Raw genomic sequence first — 23,900 nt, forward strand, 5'->3', positions numbered from 1 at the left:
ATGTGTGTGATGTCCTTAGGTTAGTTAGCTTTAAGTAGTTCTAAGTTCTAGGGGACTGATGACCTCCGATTTTAAGTCCCATAGTGCTCATAGCCATTTTTTCTAGAACGCGATGTCCCAGGTTCGATTCCCTGCCGGATCGGAGATTTTCTTCGCTCAGGGACTGGGTGTTTGTGTTAACCTAATCATTTCACCTCATCTTCACCACAAAGACGGGCAAGTAGCCGAAGTGGCGTCATATACACAGAAGAGCCCCGTCCAATAATGCCGTAACATCGTTTAATTTCTTGTCCCGCATAAATCTCACAAGAGACCAAATCATTCCGGTCTCTGTGTCCTTAATGCCCAGCGCTAAAACACAAGTCGCTTGCATATTGGTGTACCTTCTCACAAATGTTCGTTCTCTTTACAACAGAATACTTCAGGTTGTGTTTTTTATGTTTTGAAAAATTACATAGCTATGCAGCGAGAATCCGCATCCTGATAACCAACAGCTTATTTTATTGTAAAAGTCCATAGATTCGGCTGGCATTAACGCTATAGGAAATGAACTTAACTTTTGCGTGACTTTAGCTTTATATTGCTGTTTTCTCACACTTTTATAAGTATTTTATTTAAGTGGCATTCATAATTCTTTAATGATGAGCTGAGCGACGTTGTCTGGAGGACGCATCGAACGGACTGTATTTATCACGGCGTTTGCAGGTAATGCGGCGAACAGTTTACAGCTTTGAACAGCCGCCGTCTTCAGAAAGCCCACAGCATTGGAACGCAAAAAGAGTCCAGCGATAGATAGGCTTTTGCTGTTGGGAGACGTTCTTCAGCGGCTGAAACGCTAATGATGCACACCATTAGGGATTCTGTGTTATCGCGGACAACATTTTTCTGGCCAGGCCGCTTCTTACAAGACGTAACGAGGTCACCAGAGCTATTTGCACACCGTAACGGATTTGCTTTTTGAAAACGCCAGTTAGTGGCAAGAAGCTCCGGACCATTCCAATATTCGTTTTATTCTCCAATTAAAAATAAGAGACGAAGAGAAAAAAAAGGGTGCTAACTCCAATTCTGCCAGTGTTAACTTTAATGCTGGCGAAAACCAGGAGTGTGCCGTTGCGATCAACGGAAGTTTTAATGGCGGTGTAAATGAGCTCAAGCCACGCACGTAGCCGCCGGATTATCGAATAAGCATTTGCCTTTCTCTGTCTTTTATTCTTGTAGTGCTCCTTCTAGTAAGCTACGTATTATAGTTGCTTAGCCCCTCCGGATTGCAAATTCTTAGGTCTTTCGCTCCGTTCACACACAACGAATGCGAGGGAAGAATATAAAAACAACTAATGTTACTTAAAGGCAGGAGGAAAGTGAATTGCCGGTCTGTGTGGCCGAGCGGTTCTAGGCGCTTCAGTCTGGAACCGCGCGACCGCTACGGTCGCAGGTTCGAATCCTGCCTCGGGCATGGATGTGTGTGATGTCCTTAGTTAGGTTTAAGTAGTTCTAAGTTCTATGGGACTGATGACCGCAGATGTTGAGTCCCATAGTGCTGAGAGCCAAGGTAAGTGACTCCTACACGCGTTTTAACTACAGTGCGTCATTTAGTCGATACACAGTTTGTGGGTAAGCAGAGTGCACGTAAGCTTTTGTTTGTATCAGTAAAATATCTTAGTAATGGAAGGAAATACTTTGGTTAGAGAGAGAGAGAGAGAGAGAGAGATATAGAGAGAGAGAGATCTCAAGCAAAAACAAAGGAACTGGAGGTGTGAACAGACAAAACAGTGTGTCCGAAAAATGCCATTTCTTCCTCGACAGCACAGGGAGTACTACAGTACATCCAATCCCGAGAATGGAGTTGTGTATGAATCAGAAGTCAATACCAAAAAGGGTTTTTCTAAAAAAAAATTATTTTATTTGTCTCTTGTTAAAAAACATTAAAAGTAATGCTAAATGGTATTTGTTGACAGTAGCTCCATAATTTAAAACATTACTGCTTTATTTCTGTACTTCTTTTATCGCAGATAAAACGTAGTGCTATCTTATTGGTACTTAAAATCATTTAGTTTCTGGTACAGTGTTTAGACCGCTCTTAATAAATTGTTCATTTCTCTCATTTGACTCATCATTTTGCTGGGGATTTCAGCGAGCAAAGTTTCGCAAAAGTTTGAAATTCTGTGTAAAGTTTGTTTTAAGTCACGACGTGGTCTCATTCTCAAATACTGGGTATTCGCGCATCGTGGACTACGTTTCATTTTCACCCCCACCCCACCACTTTGGTAAGTAGGGGTTGTTACCCCACAACGATTCTTTCCAGGCAGTAAGTGATATATGTACTGAGTTTGGTTGAAATTGGCCCAATGGTTAAGGAGCAGATGTGAAACATACATACATACGTGCATACATTGTTATCGTTACAGCGCGGAAGCTGTGTACTAAGTATGCATGAAAAGACTGCTGACAGAATCGCGATGTGGAGTCGAAGGGGAACGTGGTGTTTGGTCCTGTATGAGCTAAGAAGGTGAGGTAAAAAGTTTTTGATTTATCCCGGACCAGAAGCCGCCTGTATAGCTTCTCACGTATTTATCTTACCGAGGCTAAGTTACAGTATGTTAAGCAAGGTTTGAACGACGAGCCGTACCTGTCCCCACCCGCCCCCATCCCAGGTAAATTGTTCGAATCGATTGGTTCCTTATGCAAAAGATTTCAACTGGGCTGAAACTAATGCCCAGCTAATGGCACCATTTGTATGTGCACTGTTCGTATTTTACGTGCAAAAACAGTCACTCTTAAATAACACCGAACTGGAGCGAGACTAATGGTTTAGATTTGGTCCACAAGTGTGTCGGCCTTTGATCTAAGATAAGTTTGAGCCAGTTCTGTACTTTAAAACTACTACTAATCTCATCGGATTTTACGTGCCAAAAATCACGTGAAACTGTGTTTCGTAGAAATGCGTTGCGTCTGGAAATTACTTTAAAAAATTGTTTTCGCGGATGATTATCGTTTCGTCGTTCATAACTTTGAAGATTTTGCTCACTAGTGGCTGAAAGTCATTGAAAAATCCTTGGGCGTACGAAATAATGCATGTACCAAACGAGGGCTATGCCCCACTCCTGTACAAGATGATGTACAGTGTGATCGAGCATTTAAAAGTTTTATCAGTGACTACGCAGAAAAATTAAACTAAACTCAAAATTGCTGTAAAATTATTTTCAGTAAAAGGCCGGCTTGTTTCTAACCTGTTGAAAATGTTTTACCGCGTTTTCTTCATAAACCACCATGCTGCCTTGAAGAAAATTTATTTTCAGACTAAAAAAGCTCAAGTTCGTTATTTTTCGTATGGCATTGAAAAGTTGATATTTTGCTGTTCATACATCGTTTTGCAGTTTTGCATGTATTTCAGTCGGTCATATTTATAATTAATTCGGATGTTGCAACATTTCGCACCAAAATTACTCATATGAGTCTGTCTAGCGGTGGTGTCTTTATTTTCAGTATTTATTATTGCATAATTTAAATATACAATGACAAGAATTTTAAGGTAAGAGATAATAACAAGATATATGTTATTCATCAGTTTATTATTGTTGCGCAAAGCGTTCGGCTTGCGATGTAGTAAGTTTTTAATTAATCTTAGTTACGTAATGTGACCGATTCCTAGTAAGTTAACCTACGTAACAATATTATCATAAACGTGGATGAAGTGGTGGAGAGGCCTAAGTACACTCAGGACACAGTACGCTGTACCGGACAGGTTCAACCAAACTAAGCATATAATCGTAGAGAAGCCAGACTAACAACGCTCATCACAAGCAACGTACTTCGAAAGACAATAAAAACAACTATCAAATCAACAAAAACTTACATTCGTTGCCAACCCATGGCGGACTAATATAAAAATTGTGGTAGAGTAAAAGTCGGAAACCAGAATGAAAAACGCTTCCATCATACCACAAAAAAAGCGAATATGACCTGAGAAGAGTTAGGGATGTAAAATAAGGAAACTAGCGTTTCGACTTATCTGGCAGCTTCAGAGACGTTTAAATCAAAACTTATTAACATATCCGCCCTTTATTACGAGTTAACCTTCTTTCTCAGTGCAGTGAGCTCTCTTAGCTACAACGTGTTAGCACACCCGCTCTTGCAATTTATAGGCTAAAGACCCTGATCTTATGCCCAAAATCCAGATGATTTGCCAGCCATAGTAAACAATACGTAATATCATATGGCTCTAGAGCAAGCATACAATAGGTAAAAACGTTATTCTGTGGGGATGAAATTTCGTGAGTAAGATTCGTTCCTTGGGGGTGGGGGCTAAAACAATTTTTTTTATTTCTCGGGTGGAGAAGGTGATCTTTTTCCGCAAGGGGTCATTTCTTCCCCAAACCCATCTCCCTGTTACGTGTATGGTGATGGGTGTAAGAATAAATAGTCTCAAATTCATGTGCTTCTAGAGAGTGGGCTGTATCTACATTAGAAAGTATCAGAGAGTGTGTGTGTGGTGGGGCGGGGGGGGGGGGGTAGAGGGAGGGGGACGTATCTATAATAACAGGAAGTAGCCCAGAGTGGAATTCATGCATCCTAAACTTCAGTGATAAACGTTGTGTCATATTGCACGGCATGGTAAATGCCAGAGTAGATGACATGACGGCCTGTGTCATGATTTACGACATGACGTCACGTAGCATGTTACTTTACTTGAAACGATGCACTATACCTTACATGACATGAGTACTAATACTATCGAGTAAAAAAGCGCGAATATGTGAAGATGTGTTTTCTTTTTTACGTCCCTAACTACACAGAACATATTCGACCCTTTTGTGCAATGATAGGAGCATTTTTCATTCTGGTAATAGGCATGGATTAGAAATTTTACTATGGAATATAAGGAATTATAAAGGAGAAACTTTTTCAGTTTGGTTTCAAATTTAACTTTGCAGTCTGTCAGCCATTTTATATCATAGGCCAAAGACAAACCTAACGCGGTGTAAAGAATGTCATTTTATTCTGGTATTGTAATTATGTACATCATTGTTCCATTTGAACTGCATTGGGATAAGCGCCACGTATCGTTCTTAAAGCACGTTTTAGAACAATAAAAACTTTCATCCTGAAAGTTGAGTTACCCCGGAACGTTATTCTATATGGCGTTATTGAATGAAAGTACGCAAAATATGTCCACCTACTGATTTGTCTCTCCCCAACTTTTGCAATGATTCTAAGTGCAAATGTGGCCGAACTAAGTTTTTTTAGGTATTCTCGTCAGTATGGATACAAAGAGGGCAGAAGAGCTTTTATAGATTTTGGAAAGCTTTCGATAAAGTTAATCGAAAGGGCAGTCAGAATATCGTGAAACAGAAATAGTAATGAATACAGAGGAGAAAAGGCCAGATGAGAGAAAAATCAGTGAAGGAGCGAAAGATGTTTGTTCTTATTGACAAGCTTAACGTTTAAAATATTTATGAGAGCTATATTATTGATGCAGGCGAAAATGTGCACAAACTTCAAGCAATGTCTGAAACAATAAACTGAACTCTAAACTAGGAAAACTAGAACGATATGAAAATCAAACTTTTTAAGATGATGGAAACAGCATAACTTGTTTTGAAGCGAAAGTTGGTTGAATAAAAAGAAATATGGCAGCAGAACAGAGCAGCAGATATGAGATTCTTTAGGAGGATGAAAAGCTGCACAAGAAGAGGTATTATTAGAAATTAATACATTCGTAATGAGTAGAATTAGATACGTTGTTGATGAAGAAACACATGATTGGAGAGGTAGGTGGATACAGAACGTGAATAGAATGAGTTATTCAGGACCACCCAGAAGAGTCTTCACGTACAAACCTGAAAACAGACAGAGGTCGATCGAGGAAATTGAGCGCATAAAGTTTGTGAATGCGGAACATGTAGATTCCTAACATTTCTAATATTGCATGTCATCCTCGTTGTCTCAAATCTTAATTTTCGGATAAACAGTTCGTAATTGATGAAAATACGTTTCAAGAGACAACGGCTTTTATGTTTTTTTGATTAGATTCTTAATGTAACTAAACGCCTTCTCAAGTTCTATTTGTTTCCTCTAGGAATGACAGATTATTTCACCTGCATGGCGAGAACTTGTTTGTACCCAAGCTATATTCATGTATGAATCCAAGGAAAGGATGTGTGTGCAATTACTTGTTGGATATATTCTAATCTCTCTCATCCCTTGCAGTTTTTACCCTCTTCCCTCCCGTCGAAGGTTCGAGTCCTCCCTCGGGCATGGGTGTGTGTGTTGTCCTTACCGTTAGTTAGTTTAATTAGTGTGTAAGCCTCAGCAGTTAGGTCCCATAGGAACTCACCACAAATTTCAAATTTTTTACCCTCTACAGTTCCCTCTAATACCATGAAAGTTATTCCCTGATGTCTTAACATATGTCCTATCATCCTGACCCTTCTCCTTGTCAGTGTCCGCCTCCGTAGCGCAGCGGTAGCGTTACTGCCTACCACGCAAGGGGGCCCGGGTTCGATTCCCGGCAGAGGACTGAGTGTTGCGTGTTTGTCCATCTTCATCATTTCAAAATCATTGACACGCAAGTCGCCGAAGGGGCGTCAACTAGAAAGACTTGCACTAAGGCGGCTGAACCCAGCAAGCGGATATCCCGGTCAATAAATGCCGTACGATCATTTCATTTCATTTTGCTTGTCAGTGTTTCTCACATATATCTTCCCTCACTAATTACGCAGAAAATCACCTCGTTTTTCATCAGTCCGTCTACTTGACATCCTTCTATAGCACCATATTCCTTCCCACATTCCAAGGTTCCCTTTCATACAATGCTATGCTGTAAATGTAAATTTTCAGAAATTTCTCCTTCAAATTGAGGACAGTGTTTGATACTAGTAGACGTCTGGCAAGGAATCCCCCTTTGCCTACACTAGTCTACATTTTACGAGGTAAGTCAATTATTATCCGCAAAGTAGTTATAAAATTTTATTGTAATAAAATTGGAAACTTACAAGAACATCCTTTTTCGACATAGTCTCCTTGTTCCATCCAGCTTCCTGATGCCGTCGGTGGGGCTGCGAGCCAGGAATGCACCGCTTCTTTCACTGCTTCGTCCGAGGCAAATCGACGGCCCCTTAATGCCTGTTTGAGTGTACCAACAAGTGATAGAAGGGGGCAATATCGGGACTATATGGAGGATTTGAGTTTCTGGAGCGTTTCAGCAGTGTGGGCTGCAGTATCCGGACGGGCATTATTGTGCAACAACACACCACCTTTTGACAGCAATCCTCGGCGGTTGCTTCGAATTGCAGTCTTTAACCTGGCAGTAAGCATCTCACTGTAACGCACACTGTTTATTGTTGTGCGCCTTTCCCCATAATGTTCCAGTACTGGACCTCGTGCGTCCCAAAAAGCCGTAAGCATCAGTTTTCCTGCGGACGGTTGGGTCTTGAACTACTTCTTGCACGGCTAATTTGGAGAATTCCATTCCATACTCTCTGGCTCGTAATGATGGATCCATGTTTCGTCACTTATCCCTTTCGTTACCATAGCGATCCAAATGTTTTTTGCAGATGTCGAAGCGCGTTTGTTTATGCAACTGTGTGAGTTGTTTAGGGGCCCATCTTGCACAAACTTTATGAAACCCAAGTCTGTTGTGGATGATTTCGTAGGCAGAACCGTGACTAATGCCACGATGTGCCACTTCGTCAATAGTCCATCGTCTGTCCAAGAGAATCTTTTCACGTGAAAGCTCAGTGGTTTCTTCATTTGTGGCGGTAAACGGTCGTCCGGCTCCTTCACTGTGCCTAACACATCCGCGACCATTTCGGAATTTTTCAATTCATTCGTAGACACTCCGTTGTGGCAAAACACTGTTCACCCACTCTACCGAAAGTCTTCGACGAAATTCGGCCACTGATACACGTTCCGACCACAAAAAAAACGGATCACTGAACGTTGCTCTTCTTTAGTGCAAATAGACAGCGGAGCGGCTTGAAAATAGCAAAGATGTAACAACAAATATACAAAGCATGCACAGTACGCTTGTTCTCTCACTGCTTGAATACTGCTCAGCAGTGTGGGATCCGTACCAGATAGGGTTGATAGAAGAGATAGAGAAGATCCAACGGAGAGCAGCGCGCTTCGTTACAGGATCATTTAGTAATCGCGAAAGCGTTACGGAGATGATAGATAAACTCCAGTGGAAGACTCTGCGGGAGAGACGCTCAGTAGCTCGGTACGGGCTTTCGTTAAAGTTTCGAGAACATACCTTCACCGAAGAGTCAAGCAGTATATTGCTCCCTCCTACGTATATCTCGCGAAGAGACCATGAGGATCAAATCAGAGAAATTAGAGCCCACACAGAAGCATACCGACAATCCTTCTTTCCACGAACGATACGAGACTGGAATAGAAGGCAGAAGCGATAGAGGTACTCAGGGTACCCTCCGCCACACACCGTCAGGTGGCTTGCGGAGTATGGATGTAAATGTAGATCAAGGTAAAACGACAGTACTACCAAAATAAACAAAAATATAACTAAATTGCGGATAATAATTGACTTACCCTCTTATGTCCTTATTTCGTTTGTCATCTGTTATTTGGCTTCCAAGGCAGCAGAATTGTTTCACTTACTAACCATTATGCACTTCATAATGATTGACCCCTGACTTTGAGCTCATATTCTGGTCATACAGCATTACGAACATCGATGTGTTATAGCTTGTCGGAATGGTGGAAATTTCTTCTTTTATGTAGTGTATGGGTATTACACCTAAGAAACGGTGCTTGTTCTAGTTTTTTTTTCGGCGAATGTCGAAGGAGAAAAATTTCCTTCGCACGTTTTAAAGATACGACTTTGTTCTATTCACAGTCGTATTTTCATTACTTTCTGTATACTCTTTTCATTGCTATAATGTGTAACGCATGAGGCTGTGATTGAGCTTACCGTTGTAGGTATTGCGACGGGGAAGTTACTGGTGTTAAGCTTCTTGATTACATCATATGTATTTACTAGTGAATACTCCTGTTTCTTAGTGAACAGTTTGTAAAGCAGTTTTGTTTGTAGCTGCAGTATATCCGAGACTTCGGTGGACCGTAGATGTCACACCAGCGCGCCGCCACTGCAGTAATGTGCCACAAGCACCTGTTCTCAGCAAAGAATGGCAGCTTCGTAGCCGCATCCCAGTACAGCATTGCCATGTTCCGTTTCTGTTGCGACTAGAGGGGAATAGCATGGAAAATTGCAAATCAATATTCGATATGCAAGCAGTTCGCAATAAATGAACATTTGTATAACACGTTGCAACAGTAAATAGAAAAATCGGGTAACTCGAATAAATTTTGCAGTAAAGAATGCGGACTGAAAAAAAAAACGTACCTTAATCGTTCTCGCTGTTGGCTGTTGCGATCACCTACTTGGGTCAGCAACGGTTCTGTTGTTGAGTCAAGACAATAGGCTCTTTGTGCATAACTATTTTGAAGATTATGTACATGACTCCAGGCACTCTGGGGAACGCTTTCCGGAGCGGAGCGACACACTTACGTACCATTTATTTTAAAATTCTTGTTTCCTTTGCTACCTTGTTCTTTACTAATGTCCAGATAAGTTCAGTAGAGTTCAATTCGCAATACGCTAGAGGCAACCACAGCAGTTTAATTTCTCTATCCACTGATCGCAGTATACTTTCCAAACGGTATTCCTGCGCCCTGAAGTGCGGCCGTGCGTGTTCCAGTAGGCCAGCTTCAGTAAATTTCTCATATGATGTGGCATTATTGCTTTCCATCCATTCAAGAATAGAATCCTTTTTCCATTTCGTAGATGGATTTCGTGATACAGGATTTATCATCGTGTGATATGGAGCCTGACCGAAAACAATCGCACATCTGTTTGATAATTTTTCGAGAACGCTCCTAAATCACTATTCGCAGTGTCTGGCATTCATTTCAGAATGATAATCCACATCTCTTTTTGCCCAGTAAAACATAAGCATTTTGCACGAACCCATCTTCGTTTCCAATGTGGCACATTATAATCCTTTTTCAAGAACCAGATGGTGTTTGAATGCCTCCATTTCACTCTTGAACACTTTCTCTGTGACAATCGTATACATTTTCTGATGCAGAAGGCATTTTTTGTTCCTGTCAACCAAACATTCTGGAATGTTTTGCATCACACACATTCTCGTCAGTGTAATAAATACTCCATACATTCTAGCACAAGTATCTTGTTTTCCGCAAGAACTCGTCTCTTTTTTCTGCTGCTTTACTGTTTTCCATTAGTACAGATTTTTTGTTGAACTTCATGTATCTGAAACCCAATTTTCGAATAGCACGCCAAAGGCTTGTTTCACTGGTATTAGGTAAATCTTCCACGTCAGTCTTCAACTTTTCCAATACGGCTGCCACTGTTTGAAATTGCTTTTGCACATAGAAGTCGTGGATTTTTCTTTATATAACTCGCTATCTAAACGCATTCTCTCGAAATTCCTTTCACTGTGCTTTCACGACTACTGAGACAATCAGAAGTTCTCTTTACTGGCCGTGATACGTAACGGCTCGCACCTTGTTCTTTTTGACCTCAAAGTAACCACGCGCACTGACCACCATAGACTTTTCTCGACTCCTTAAATGATGTATGGTTTCACACAAGTACAAGGGAACTAACTGTGCTACGAGCGTTGTCTCACATTAATGCACAACAACGAATGGGAGCACGATTGTCTCCTATGTGACCGGAAACCGCGATGTAAACACTACAACTGTGTACAATTAAGCTGAAATACTGTTCAGATGTCCGGCAATATAGCACACGCGACCATGCGGCGCATAGAAACGCAAAAGCAAATAAATTAAAGATGTGATATTAGCGCATTATGTGGATTTACATGCCCAAAAACATAACAGCTGTGAAAGGCAAGCCGGCCGAAGTGGCCGTGCGGTTAAAGGCGCTGCAGTCTGGAACCGCAAGACCGCTACGGTCGCAGGTTCGAATCCTGCCTCGGGCATGGATGGTTGTGATGTCCTTAGGTTAGTTAGGTTTAACTAGTTCTAAGTTCTAGGGGACTAATGACCTCAGCAGTTGAGTCCCATAGTGCTCAGAGCCATTTGAACCATTTTGTGAAAGGCAACAACAGAGCTTTCATTTTCACTTTTCGTCTTGATAGTGTGTATCACTATTAGGCGAACTACAGCAATCTACGCTCACCATTATTACGACAAAACAACAATTCGTTTGGAAGTTGAGTATAGTTGTGTCTTTAAACCGTGCAAAGGAAATTTTTCTCCTAGGTGCTGTCTGACTTCTGTGACTCCTCAAATTTGACACTCGCCAAAAAATGGTTGAAAAAGCACGCTTTCTCTTAAATATTACCACGTATGCCGCCCCTTTTCAATTAAAATGTAACATTCGTAACCTAAATAAAAGAATAAAAGTAGACATTTCCACGATTCCGGCAAGACATAACACATCGATTTTCTCCATGCGACGTGACCAGAATGTGAGTTCAACGTCAGGAGTCAATCATTATGTGATCAAGACGTTAGCGGACGGAGCTAGAAATATTTGTGAATCTGAGTTGCTCGACGCTGAGATGGAACACCTCCACAATGCACTAATGAAGAACGGATATTCGTCCGCCGAAATAAAACGTGCGTTGAGGCAGCCACGCAGAAATCATACTGACGTACAGGCTACTGCAAAATCTAAGGTTTTCCTGCCGTGTGTTAAAAATGTAACGGAAAGAATAGGGAGGATCTTGACGAAGCGGAATATTACCGTAATTTACAAGCCCACCAGGAAGATACAGGAATACCTTAAGCCTGCCAAGGACGCTCGCAAACCTTTGGAAAAAGCTTGAGTGTATAGGATCCCATGCAGCTGTGGTGATGTTTATGTGGGTACCACTAAAAGAATTGTTTCTAAACGTTTGGAAGAGCACAAGGGAAATTGTAGAAGAGGAGAAACGGAACGATCAGCTGTTGCGGAGCATGCTTTCCAGCCAGGGAACCACAATATTCGTTTCGAGGAGACGCAAGTACTAGCGGCCACAAGCGGATACTACGAAAGGCTCTACAGGGAGGCAATCGAAATCGCTAAACACCCAAATAATTTCAACCGAAAGGAGGAGGGCGTGAAATTAAACGGTATATGGATGCCGGTGTTGAAGAAGCTGTGTACCACCCGTCCACTGCTGGGTGATGGCAACGGCGATCGACGGCACCCGACAGCGGCCAATTGCACTGACGTTTTCAAAGCACGTGACGTCACACCGCGGCGCGGGAGCGCGCGGACACGGAATTTAGCGGCAGTCAGTAGCGAGCCAGTGGGTGTGTTGGACCTTCCATCGACCTACGGACCCCCTCGAAGATGTCTCGCACAGCCGGTGACGAAACGCTGGGAATTGAGACAAAATTCATCAACCGACCACGGCATAACAGCCCGGATAATTATAATGGACATGACATTATGAAATTGATAATAGTTACATAGTGGTCCGCACTTTTGATGTTAAGTTTCTACTCTCTCTTTTCTGTGACTCATTCTCAGTCCATATAATGCACTCATTAGAGTGTAATTCTTCCTCACTTTCATTGAGAATAGCAAATCTTCAACGAATCATATTGGTATACTTTGGTTCTGTATGTTTCTCACTTGCTTCCCTTTTACTTCCGTAATTACTTCAATTTGTAGACTGTATAAATGGACGAAAGACTTGGACAGTACTGTGCAGTACCTGTCTTTCTCTCCTACTTTCGTGAGAATTTCGAAGTTTTTGCACCATTCTACACTGTCGAACGCTTTATCTAGGTTCAAATGGTTCAAATTGCTCTGAGCACTATGGGACTTAACTTCTAAGCTCATCAGTCCCCTAGAACTTAGTACTACTTAAACCTAACTAACCTAAGGACATCACACACATCCATGCCCGAGGCAGGATTCGAACCTGCGACCGTAGCGGCCGCGCGGTTCCAGACTCGCAGTGGCGTCGAAGAATAGCGCATCTGCAGCAATCGTTTACTTAGAAAACGCCAGCTTTAAAAGCCAAAGAAAACAACGCACAACAGCGATGTTATTAATTATCAATAGACAACTTATTACACTGCATTTGTGAGTCGCAACGTGAAAACGTTGAAAGGAAAGAGATTTCTGTGCGCGCTGTACTTTCAGACGGTCATAAATGCTTACCGTCAAAATTATGGCACAAATTTTCGCGCGGATTCGATCGCTGGAGCTGTTACCTTGCAAGAGTGCATTTTTCTCCTTAAAATACGAGGCGAGGGTTGAAACTATTTTTTCACGACCGATACAAAAGAGTTACGTGTTTGCACCTGTTACTGTGCTTCAAAGTAGTCACCAGCGTTCTGTAGAACCCGTTGCCAGCGATGTCGAAGGCGTAGTATACCGTTAGCAGAGCCTGTTCTGTTGACGGTACGAATGGAGCGCTCTACTGCATGTCGAATCTCATGAACAGATCTGATGCGAATGCCACGAAGCCAAAACTGAAACGCCAATCCAACGAATGGCGTCATTATGGGTCGCCGCGAAAGTCGAAAGTGCGTCAGAGCCCCAGTATGGTTAAATCTATGGTGATCCTCCTGTACGACTGTGATGGTGTTATCCTAACACATTACGTTCCTCCACAGCAGACCGTCGATGCACAGTATTACTGTTCGTTTTTGGAGCATTACCTGCGACCAGCTTTGGGAAAGAAGCGACGACACTTCCTGCACAACTCACCCATCATTTTGCACGACAGTGCGCGGGCGCATACAAATGGCTCTGAGCACTATGGGACTTAACATCTGTGGTCATCAGTCCCCTAGGACTTAGAACTACTTAAACCTAACTAACCTAAGGACATCACAAACATTCATGCCCGAGGCAGGATTCGAACCTGCGATCTGTGGTCATCAGTCCCCTAGGACTTAGAACTACTTAAACCTAACTAACCTAAGGACATCACAAACATTCATGCCCGAGGCAGGATTCGAACCTGCGATCATAGCAGTCGCGCGGTTCCGGACTGAGCGCCTAGAACCGCTAGACCACCGCGGCCGGCGCGGGCGCATACAGCGCAAGCTGTCGCTGCTCTGTTCGGTCGAGGGGACAGGGAAGTACTATACCATCCACCATACTACCCGGACTTAGTCCTTGTGACTTTGATTTGATTCCGAAGATGACGGAACCACTTCGTGGCATTCGCTTCAGAACTGCTAAAGGTATACTACGCCTTCCACCTCGCTGGCAACGGGTTCTACACAACACTGGTGACTACTTTGAAGGACAGTAATAGGTGCAAACATGTAACTCTTTTGTATCGGTTGTGACTAAATAGTTGCCACTGTTTAAGTTCCAACCCTCGTATGAAGTCGGTGATGTACTGTTGTGAGGAGAGAGAGAAATCTGGTGAATTGTTTCCGTTCGTACGAGACTAGCTGGCACCGCAGTGCAGACATGAACACTCTGTGGCAGCATGACGTGAAAATGAGGTACGTCGATCAAATGATTATAAAGAATCCGCCTCGACTGCAAATAGAAACTGGATGTTGACCTAGGTTTCGGCACAGATAACCACGCATTCTTCGGAACACACTAAAACTACAAACTGCCTAAAGAGGCATGGTCCAACATTAATACAAAATGGTTCAAATGGCTCTGAGCACTATGGGACTCAACATCTTAGGTCATAAGTCCCCTAGAACTTAGAACTACTTAAACCTAACTAACCTAAGGACATCACACACACCCATGCCCGAGACAGGATTCGAACCTGCGACCGTAGCAGTCCCGCGGTTCAACATTAATACAGAACGCCCAAAAGGGGAAAAGACTCTATTGGTTATAAATGGTTACCACGACAGCAGCTACGACGGTCCGTTGTTCCTGACGAGGACTATACAAGGTTTCGTCGGAAGGTCGAGATTTCACCCAGATTTGACGCGAGACGTAAACCAAGAATGACATAAACATTCTTCAACTTATTTAAACGACGCGCCGAGCTCCTGAAGTTTCCGTAGGCTTAGTACGAGTGGCTGTTGTACTCCGGCACGAAATGGCTGTGTCGGCTTAGGGAAGGTGACAATGGTGCGTTGTGTTTAGGACGTGTGGCTGCGCCGAGGGCCCTTGTGCTCGCTCGAGAGCCTCTTCACTTCCAGCCGTGGAGCGCCAGCAGCAGTGGCGCTACTTCCGGGAGCACTGTTCCCCCACACACGCCGGCACCAAGATGCGCGCGGCTCTCCAACTCCCCCTACCATTTGCTGGAGATATACGCAATAATAAATAAGCTCATTGGTGACGACTCTGTTGGTGAGCCATTCCACATCACTACCGCTGTTAAGCAAGAATGTGGTTGCCCCCACTTTATTTTCCTTCTACTTTTTCGCTGTCATGCATTTAGCCAAAGATAATCTTCCTCCAGTAACACGCAGACCATACCACAGGTAAGATGACTGATGTGAAATAAAATGCGAGACGTTGTTTAATATTTGGTTTACGTGACTTGCCGGCCGGGGTGGCCAAGCGGTTCTAGGCACTACAGTCTGGAACCGCGCGACCGCTACGGTCGCAGGTTCGAATCCAGCCTCGGGCATGGATGTGTGTGATGTCCTTAGGTTAGCTAGGTTTAAGTAGTTGTAAGTTCTAGGGGACTGATGATCTCAGAAGTTAAGTCCCATAGTGCTCAGAGCCAATTTTTTTTTTTTTTACTGACTTTTTATTCAACACAGACTCCTTGCGAATCACTATACAAATGGAAACATTTCCGATACTCAACCTTTGAAATTGCCCACAGTACCATGGTCCCCTCTGGATATCTGAAATATCTGAGTGTCGAAACGGGCCGGCCGGGATGGCCGTGCGGTTCTAGGCGCTACAGCCTGGAGCCGGGCGACCGCTACGGTCGCAGGTTCGAATCCTGCCTCGGGCATGGATGTGTGTGATGTCCTTAGGTTAGTTAGGTTTAATTAGTTCTAAGTTCTAGGCGACTGATGACCTCAGAAGTTAAGTCGCATAGTGCTCAGAGCCATTTGAACCATTTTTGAAGTGTCGAAACGCTTTTCTTTCTTTGCCATTTTCAGTTTTGGAAATAAAGTCGCACAGTGACAGATTAGGAGAATAAGAGGGCGTAAGACCACCACGATAAATTTTTCAGCCAAGAAATTGCGTAAGATAGTGCGTTTTGTGGCCCGGTACATCGTCATTTGTCCTGCTACAAATCACCATTTTACATATCTTTAACATAATGCAGCGCGTCAGCAACCGTATATGTATAGAAAATAAACAATTTTTTCAGCCATTTTATGGGCCTGAGGATGGGCCTTTTTTCACTCGAGTATCCATCGAACCCTTTCCATTCCGCTTTCTCCAGTCAACTTACAGAACGAATTAAAAGTCCTCAAAAACATCGCGCAGAATAATGGATATAATCCTAGTATAGTGAGACAGGTGTTCAACAAAAAAAACCACGAAAGAAGACTACCACCCTTTCCAGTTCAGGTACCCACAATCAACACCGGGCAACGAAATACATATCAGTTCCCTTTATAGGTAACATATCCTAGAAGGTAGGTCGTTTATTAAAAAACCTAGGGTGTAAAGTTTCATATTCTACCACCAAAAACCTCAAAAAGAATTTAGTACATTCTCTGGATAAAGGTACTAATAAATCATCGCTGTCAGGTGTGTATAAGATCACGTGTGCTGAATGTCCTTCTTATTACATTGGCCAGACAGGAAGGGCCCTGTTTGTTAGGTTTAAAGAGCATCTGCCGACAAAAAGCGGTGATGGAACACGAGGATCTACATTTGCTGAACATCTGGTCCAAAAGGCGCATGCTCCCAAGCCTCTAAAAGACGCAGAGCTTTTGCATAATGAAGTCAAGGGATGCAGGCTAGACACCCTCGAAGTATTGCAAATTTTTAAACATCTTACTATTGATAGAGACAACTTACTTAATGATCAGTTGCAACTAAAAAATAGAAGTTATTTCGAAGGATTTCAACCTTTACTCCAGTGGAGTTGACCCACAGTCCGCTTCGAATGGCCGATGCTGTTTCCCTATCTGCTTTGTCCCTTTATTATAGTGCGATTGTACATGTGTGTCTTTGTATTTCGTAATATGCTTGGTAATGACACATAGTTGCTAAGGCGTTTTTATGTTAAAGACATTTTATGCTTAGCACGCATGGTTTCGACACTATTTTTTTAGTTACTGTAGCGGGGATTCGCCCTCTTACTATAATATTTAAATGTAAAAAAATTTTTATACCTTTGCTTTGTAGTTTGTTCTCAGGTAAATTGTTTAATGTGGCCATACCAATAGATAGGTTTGTCCATTTGTAAGACGGCTTTCAGTCACATTTTGTTCATATGTATATTTGCTCTAAATAATTTTGAGACAGTTTGTCTCTCGCGCTTGCGCTCGTGCATGCGCTTGGCCGCGGCCGAGCCTCGCCGCGGAACTGCCCGCGACGCCTAGTTTCCGTGCCGCTCACATGTGGTCCTTATTTCTGGTCGGCGTAGCTTCGTCTACGTTCGCCTTATTGGTTTTAATTTTGACAGACATAATCTTATGATTATGCGTCTTTAATGTTTTAATTTTTAATCTGTGACATGGCCAGTGTTTGGCTCTGAAAATAATTTAATTTTTTGTAAGTATCACGATTTCTTTATTATTCAGTCATTAGACTGATGATGCATTTCAGTGAGTAATATATGTCCGTATGTGGTTTAATTTATAGGTTCTGAAGAAGATTCCATTACTGGAATCGAGACCTAGGTAAACGAGTAAAAATTACCTTGCAACTGAAGGCTGAAAAAATTGTTTAATCACCATTTTCCTTGCTTCCGGGATTCATGGTCGAACCCGACCAATCCTTGCCCAAAAGCGATTTAAAACTCCCGAGTAGTGCCTGTAGCCGCACGAACTGAGGCGTCCCGGGGTCAAGGATTTTCTCTGCCTCGTGATGACTGGGTGTTGTGTGATGTCCTTAGATTAGTTAGGTTTTAGTAGCTCAAAGTTCTAGGGGACTGATGACCATAGATGTTAAGTCCCATAGTGCTCAGAGCCATTTGAACTGAAGCGTCCTGTCATTGTTTGTGCGGCTCCTCCAGTCGGAGGTTCGAGTCCGCCCTCGAGCATGGGTATGTGTGTTGTCCTTAGCGTAAGTTAGTTTAAGTTAGATTAAGTAGTATGTAAGCTTAGGGACCGATGGCCTCAGCAGTTTGGTCCCATAAGATCTTCCCACAAATTTCCTCCCGAGTAGTAATCTGCGTTCATCATTTGACATTTCTGGGCCAAATTGTTGATGGATAATTTGTTTTGAATCAACAGTGACCAGTGTCTTGTCACAGCTTTTCGGCGTGCGCGCTTTCGTTGGCCTCGGATATTCTGGGCCTTTGCGTTCCGAGGTTTGGCTGCTTTGTAAGTGGCTCGTAATCGCAAGTTCCACTCTGGAATCTTTTTGATCGTTAGCGAGTGAGTGGGCCACAAAGTGAAAACAGATCTTTTTTTTACCCGAATTTTCTATTGAAATACGGTGCACTGTTTTAGGAATTAGGATGAGCTTCTTATTTGTCCTGATATATGCACAACGATCATTTCGAAGAATTTAAGCTACTTTTTGAAATTTTCTGCGATCTTCCGTCGATAATGCTTCTGGACGTGGATCATTTCAACTGTTCTCCCTCGCATCTCGAAACGTGTGGTACCACCGAGAAACATTTTTAAGACCTATTGCTTCACTACCATAAACAGTTTTTATCTTATCACCCAGTTTAAAACAAAATTGCATAATTGCTTCTTTCATAACCAAAGATCAGAACCTACTTTCAGAATTTCGCTTATTATTAGCAGTCTGCGATGCGATCGTTGTTAAATGTAAAACAAATAGTAGTCGAAATACCACACTGATTCATTCATCCGTTCACAGACGGCATTTGGAATTACAAAATTTAAAATCTGTAATTTTTCCTGTGGAACGGTTTGCGTAAATTGACATACAAGATAAATCGGAAACGAATTTGAGCCCTCTAAAAGCAAAGACTCGTAAAATTTTGTTCAGAATTAGTTGAGTTACACTACTCTGATGATAAGCAGTTGTAGCTCAAACCGAAAAAGAACTGGTGTTAATCTTCAATGCCTTCTCCACAGCATACAAAAAGATTGGCCTCAAACCGAATACTAGTAAAACACAGATCCTTCATCAGCTGGGAAAGGCTAGAGAAATACCAGTATCACAGTTGACGCACTGAGTTTTTAGATAGTTATCATCTTTCCTCGCCTTAGCAGCAACCTCTTACAAACGAAGATCGGTAATTCAGTGCAGAATTAACCGCACTGGATCATCCTTTGCAATGCCAATATATCGAGTATTTGACAGTCAGGATGTAATTATTGTAACAAAGATTCTCTTTCACAGCTCAGCTGTAATATCCACCCTGCTTTTTCGGTCGCTTCCGTGCTTCGGGAACGACAGGCAGAAATTCGTGGCGGCGTGCATCAAAGAAGTTACAAGACTGATGATGACTCAAAGATGGTTAGAACATGGTGTGCGCATGCCCAAAGAAATGTTGTAAAGTGAGTTAGCAGTGAACAGACGCGGTGTGAGAGGTTAGAGGAAACGATTTAAGGGTCTAAGTAATGTAATGTAATGAGATGTCACATTAATGTTCGTAACCGGGAGACATCCGCCCTTGTCCGTTCATCACGGAGAACACTGTTCAGTTGCGGGGCCCTTCTTTTTGAAGAAAACTTTCGATAAACAGTGACTGATAAGAGGAATCCTAGAAAACAAAAATGGCTCTGAGCACTATGCGACTTAACTTCTGAGGTCATCAGTCGCCTAGAACTTAGAACTACTTAAACCGAACTAACCTAAGGACCTCACGCATATCTATGCCCGAGGCAGGATTCGAACCTGCGACCGTAGCGGTCGCTCGGCTCCAGACTGTAGCGCCTAGAACCGCACGGCCACTCCGGCCGGCCTAGAAAACAAGAGGAAGTGCTGAGACTAAGTGGAAGGATAAGTTGTTCTTCCTGGGACTACCTGTCATCACTGTGGAAACGGTCTACGTCTCTGGAAGACAAACCTGTTTGTCAAATGATGAATTACTTTGCAGATATTCTTTGACATATCTGCGGATATCCGCAACGAGACATACTTTGTTGTTGAAAGTCAAAGGACAATGTCAGTCAGTATAATGATTTTTGGCTGTTTGGAATACATCCGATCGACGGGAGTATTTATTATTTTCTCTACGGGGTCTGCATTGTTACATGAAAATTTGAGTAAGTATCATGTACAAGTGCGAACATTTCTAAATGTTTGAGTTGCGTGAATCTGAGACGGGACGTGGGTACCGGCCCGAGATTCACCTAGTTGGATGCAGGAAAACGCCAAAAAACGGCAGTGCTCCCTCGATAATAACGTCGTCGACGAGACGTAAAACCCTAAAGCCTAGTGTACACGACGACACTAGGTTGCAGGCAACTGCGCTACCGCCACGCAACTCGTTGCTGAAACTAAACACTTTCGTCGTGTTCCAACTTTGGCGACACTAGTTGCATGAGTTTTGTGGTTATGTGTGTTCGTAGAGTGTAGGCAAACTGAAATATGAAGTGGGGGTGGAGAATAATGGTTGTTTTTTGGATATCTATGGTTTGCATGCGTGTTTGTGGGATTTCAGTGATGCTGATTACAAAAATAAGCAACATATTGCTGCCCCCTGAGACCTTCATGTGCAATCATAACATATATGGTTTGACAATATCTGAGCTGCAGGGCAACATTTATTGAGTTAGGAGCACATACACAACTGAATTGAAAAAAAAATACAAGCAAGTGTAATTCTAGCTGTGGCAATACTCTCGTCAACTAGACTAAGATCCCATCGTTTGAGTTGGCCAACACTTTGTTACGGAATTCTGTTGACAAGAGAGAAGACTATACAGATTCAAGGAGCTGCATTCTTTATTCAGTATTCATTTGTTTAAAACGTCGCTGCAGCGCTCCCCATTCACATACGAGGTGTGGCTAGAAAAAAACAGGACTAGTACTGGTGAAACAATAAAACGAATGCAATAAGGCTGAAAGTCGCGTGGCCTGTCACGTGACTCTCGCTCCGCCTACTGCTCGAGTTTCATCTGCCTCCTGCACTCAGTCTGCCCGTGGCGTCTGTTTTAAGTAGTTGACGTTTTGTCTGTGCGTCGGAAAATGTTAAGTGTACAGAAAGAACAGCGTGTTAACATCAAATTTTGTTTCAAACTAGGAAAATCTGCAAGTGAAACGTTTGTAATGTTACAACAAGTGTACGGCGATGATTGTTTATCGCGAACACAAGTGTTTGAGTGGTTTAACCGATTTAAAGATGGCCGCGAAGACACCAGTGATGACACTCGCACTGGCAGACCATTGTCAGCAAAAACTGATGCAAACATTGAAAAAATCGGTAAACTTGTTCGACACTTTCCTTGTCAACTCCTGTTAACTCAGACACTGCTCTGATTGTTAAACCGCGATCTTGTCGAACAAGTTTACCGATTTTTTCAATGTTTGCATCAGTTTTTGCTGACAATGGTCTGCCAGTGCGAGTGTCATCACTGGTGTCTTCGCGGCCAACTTTAAATCGGTTAAACCACTCAAACACTTGTGTTCGCGATAAACAATCATCGCCGTACACTTGTTGTAACATTACAAACGTTTCACTTGCAGATTTTCCTAGTTTGAAACAAAATTTGATGTTAACACGCTGTTCTTTCTGTACACTCAACATTTTCCGACGCACAGACAAAACGTCAACTACTTAAAACAGACGCCACGGGCAGACTGAGTGCAGGAGGCAGATGAAACTCGAGCAGTAGGCGGAGCGAGAGTCACGTGACAGGCCACACGACTTTCAGCCTTATTGCATTTGTTTTATTGTTTCACCAGTACTAGTCCGGTTTTTTTCTAGCCACACCTCGTATGTTAGAATTTTGAAATATTGCCACTGTAAAGATCTATCTTCAAGAGTAGTGTGCAAACCATTCTCATCTTAATGCGGCCTGCTTCGAATAATTATTGTTGCTAGTGTTAATAATTATTACTGCTAAGGTTAATAATTATTGGTGTTAATGAAAGAACGTCATCACCAACTAAAACCGTATGTTATAGCATGCTGAGTGTTCTCGATTGTAATGCACGCAATGTGATTCGTAATTTCAGTTCTGGCGACAGTGTTTCATGCATTACAGTACCTTTATTCCTTATCGCATAATTAACTCTATTTGGAAGGAACGTGAACAGTTCTGGTGACATTCTGAAGCCGGGTTCCTACGGGGCGTGACAAGCTAGCGTGAGACATGCTGTCGTGGAACACTACCCGTGTGAACGAAGAGACATGAGTTTGACTGTGATCTCACGGGCAGGCGTGAGGGCTCACGCTTCATATCAAACGTGTTTGATTTTCAGTCGTGAGTTTGCCTCGTCTGTGGCTGCGTCAGATTGCAACATCTAGTGCTACGAACAACTAGTGCCATTAAAGGTCGTGTGATCAAGTTGCAAGACAGTGTAACTTTAGAATTTCTGGAGCTTTACGCTACTGAGCAGGTCTTGTATGATGTAAGCAGAGAAGAATACAGAGACCGAGACGCAAGAATGGCTGCTGCCAAAAGAATTACTGATGCGCTCCAAATTCCAGGATTCGGACCGAAAGAAGTAATTGCGAAATAAAAACTTGAGGAGTTCGTATTGTCAGGAACTGAAGAAAATAATCGAAAGCGAACTATCTGGAGCTGGCACTGACGAAGTTTATAAACCAAAAATCTTCTGGTTTGACAAGATGAATTCTTTCATTCGCCCATTCGTTCAGCAACGACCCACACTACCAAATCAAGTTACATGAAGTTTAGTTTTTGCTTTTACTGCTTGTCTCATATTAGTATCTGATTTTGAAATCAGAGGTGAAACGGGTTGCAAAAGGTAGTCAAACTGCGCCTGAGACATTCGTAATAAGTTTTTGAAATTTTCGGGGTAGTGGTTTTTTAGTTCCACGTCAACCAAATTATGTGCCCTCAATGTTCTTTGAAGTATCCAGTTCCTGACCCACCATCGTCTTTTCTACCGTTTTTCTTGAGGTTCCACCAACCGATTCATTCTGTGTGCCAAAACAATAACAAAAACCGAACTCATCACAGCACAACAGCCGGCCGCGGTGGTCTCGCGGTTCTAGGCGCTCAGTCCGGAACCGCGCGACTGCTACGGTCGCAGGTTCGAATCCTGCCTCGGGCATGGATGTGTGTGATGTCCTTAGGTTAGTTAGGTTTAAGTAGTTCTAAGTTCTAGGGGACTAATGACCACAGCAGTTGAGTCCCATAGTGCTCAGAGCCATTTGAACCACAGCACAACTCTCGATAAGAAGCTCGTTCATGGCCGGCTTCGCGCGATCAACTGAATCACGCTTTCGTTGACACTCCGTGTGAACTGTCTACGCCCCACGACTGATGGTTTCTCTCCTGTCATGGTACGAAATCAAGCACGAAAGCGTGCCACACATTCGTGCTCACGCCCCGTGGGAACCCAGCTTAAGGTAATTAAAAGAACTTCTTGGATCTTCCGTTACAAATTATTTGAGTAAGGATGCTAAGTAACCGAGCTGACGTCTTTTCTTCATCCAGTCACGAATCGAAACACATTCCTTATTTTATTCGTATGCAGCGATTCCACGCAACGAGTTTTAACTCCATCACAACTCGTGCGACGTGCAGCTGCGAAAACTTTCATTTCAGTCGCGACTCAGGGACCCACAAAACAACGAAATTGAAGTGTGAAACCACTTGCGTGCAACTCATTCCACGCAACGAGTGGCGCAACCCAGTGTCGTCGTGTAAACTAGGCTTGGCGTAGCGTCGCTGCAAGTCATCGGCTTACGCGCCGTCTG

General features: G+C 42.8%; 1 protein-coding gene and 1 non-coding gene across 2 annotated transcripts in view; both read left to right on the forward strand.

The window, feature by feature from the left end:
- Positions 1 to 23,900, forward strand: part of LOC126204449 (afadin) — a 711,881-nt gene that overhangs the window by 96,015 nt on the left and 591,966 nt on the right. The window lies entirely within an intron of this gene.
- Positions 6,446 to 6,518, forward strand: Trnag-acc (transfer RNA glycine (anticodon ACC)). The gene has a single exon. It is a non-coding gene; the product is annotated as a tRNA-Gly (tRNA).

Source organism: Schistocerca nitens, chromosome 9 (assembly GCF_023898315.1).
Source record: "Schistocerca nitens isolate TAMUIC-IGC-003100 chromosome 9, iqSchNite1.1, whole genome shotgun sequence".
NCBI classification, from domain to species: domain Eukaryota; kingdom Metazoa; phylum Arthropoda; class Insecta; order Orthoptera; family Acrididae; genus Schistocerca; species Schistocerca nitens.